Source organism: Pristiophorus japonicus, unplaced genomic scaffold (assembly GCF_044704955.1).
Source record: "Pristiophorus japonicus isolate sPriJap1 unplaced genomic scaffold, sPriJap1.hap1 HAP1_SCAFFOLD_463, whole genome shotgun sequence".
Lineage (NCBI taxonomy): Eukaryota > Metazoa > Chordata > Chondrichthyes > Pristiophoridae > Pristiophorus > Pristiophorus japonicus.
Window position 1 is genome coordinate 332,873 of NW_027254367.1, and position 2,359 is coordinate 335,231.

A 2,359-nucleotide genomic window follows, 5' to 3' on the forward strand; every position below is an offset into this window, starting at 1 on the left:
ACAATTTTAAAGAAGGCAGGATCTGGAAGACATGGGGACGTTTCCTTTGTTAATAGACGAATAGAGTATAAAAACAAGGAAGTTATGCCAAACAATTATAAAACACTTATGAGTTCTTAGCTGGAATGTTGCGTGGGGAACACGCTTCAGGGAAGAAGTCTAGCAGAATAGATTTACTAGAATACTGCCAGAGTTGGGGACCTCATTTATACGAAGAGACTGGAGAAGCTGGGATTTTTCTCCTTAGAATAGAAAATGTTAAGTGGCGATTTATGTCGCTAGTTCAAAATTATGAAGTGTTTTGATAGTGAAAAAGGAAAAAGCTTCAAAATATGACATTTAAAGTGATAAAATATCGATAGGCACAGATGGGGGTCGAACCCATGATCTTCGGTTTACGAGACCGACGCCTTACCACTTGGCCACCGCGCCCTGATGCACTGTGTGACTGGCGTCGTATTGCTACCGAATCCCACTTAATTTCAATTCGGTTGTATAAACACAGACGCACATGCAAAGACATAAAGTGGGATAATGGAATGGGCAAATGACAAGCGCCATTTATTTGAAACTAACATAAAACATTTCATAAAATCATACATTACCGATGGAGAGTACTTGGTCCATCGTACTCTTGAACGAGCTATCCAATTATTCCCAGATCTTTCCACAACGCCCTGCAAATTGTCCCTCTTCAAGCATTTATCCAATTCCATTTTGAGGGTTACTATTGAATCTGCAGTGCTATGGGTAAATAACAGGGTGGTGAGACGAGCTGAGAGTCAGCACGGGCTCAACGGGCCGAACTGTCTTCTTCCATGCTGAAACAATTCTATTAATCGATGACTCCATGATTCACCACCTTTTCAGCAGTGCATTACAGATCAAAGCTTAAAAAAAAACATTTCTCCTTCACTTTCATCTGTTTCCTCTGTTGTCCTCTGGATGTTGCCAGGACTGGATAGTTTTGGTTATGGAGAAAGATTGTGGTTGTTTTCTTCGGAACAGATGAGGATAAAGGGTGACATAATTGCCGTGTATAACATTATGCGGGGCCGAGATAGTGTGCATAAGAAACACCTGTACCCCTGAGCAGAGAGGTCAATAACCAGGGGGCATAGATTTAAAGTAATTGATAAAAGGATTACACGAGAGTCGAGGAGAAATGTTTTCGCCCAGAATGAATTTGGGTCTGGAACTCACTGACTGAAAAGTTAGTGGAGACACAATCCCTCATCACATTTAAGTAGTACTTGTATATGGATTGAATCGCCCTAATCTGCAACGCGACAGATCAAAAGCTGGGAAGTGCGATTAGGCTTAATAGCTCTTTTGATTGGCGGAAATAGGATGGGCCGAATGCTCTCCTTCCCTGACGCAAACTTCTCCGATTCTATGATTCTATGAGGTGGTGAATGCTCTTTTGTTTCCTGCACATATCTGTATCCCACCATCGATGGGATGTTGCTGTGTGGTAATTGGCTGCCGTGATTACACTTCAAGAAGTACTTCATTTTTTTAAAGCACGTTTTAATAAAAATATTAATTCAGTGCATGTGGGCGTAGCTAGCAAGGCTGACATGTATTGCCCAACCCTAATTGCGTTTGAGAAGATAGTGATGAACAAACTTCGTCTACCACTGCAGTACTTGGATATGCACTTGATGGCTACGGTCCAAGAGCTAGAAATTAGATTTGGCAGCATACTACACAGTCCACCAGCAAGGACGTGATGGGCTAAATGGTTTCCTTCTGTGCTGTAAATTTCTATGGCTCTGTGGTTCAGTCACTGAGGTGATGGTACTACCATTGTACTGTTGTCGAAGGAGTTCCAAGATTTTCACGGCACGATAATGGAAAGGCGATATATTTCCTGGTTCATTATCTGCAGAGTTGATACTCGAGTTGTAAAAATCAATCTTCAACGATCATGCCCACTTCTGACCTTATGACGAAGGGCAGGTCATTGATGAAGCAGGTGATGATGAACTCCTGCAGCGATATCCTGGGCTGAGATGATTGCCGTCGAACCACAACCATCTTCATTTAGGCTCGGTATGTCTCCAGCAGTGGCAATTAACCCCGCAATCATTTCAACGTTAGAAGCCTCCTTGATGAAACATTCGACCAAATACTGTTTTGATGTCAAGGACAATAACTCTCGCCTCATTTTAGAATTACTCACTTTTGGCCATATTTGGACCAAGGCTGTAATGATGTCTGGAGGCTGGGGGTCCTGTCGGAACTCAAACTGAACAACGGCGGGCAATTGGGTCATTCTATGTTCGTGAAAGATGCTACAGCAATGCAAGCTCGTGCATTTACTGTTTGAAAACAGCGCACACTGCATGATGTAGGA

General features: G+C 42.5%; 1 non-coding gene across 1 annotated transcript; it reads right to left on the reverse strand.

Annotated features, from left to right (window-relative positions):
- Positions 1–360: 360 nt before the first annotated feature.
- On the reverse strand, positions 361–432 carry trnat-cgu (transfer RNA threonine (anticodon CGU)). The gene has a single exon. It is a non-coding gene; the product is annotated as a tRNA-Thr (tRNA).
- Between the last annotated feature and the right edge of the window lie 1,927 nt (positions 433–2,359).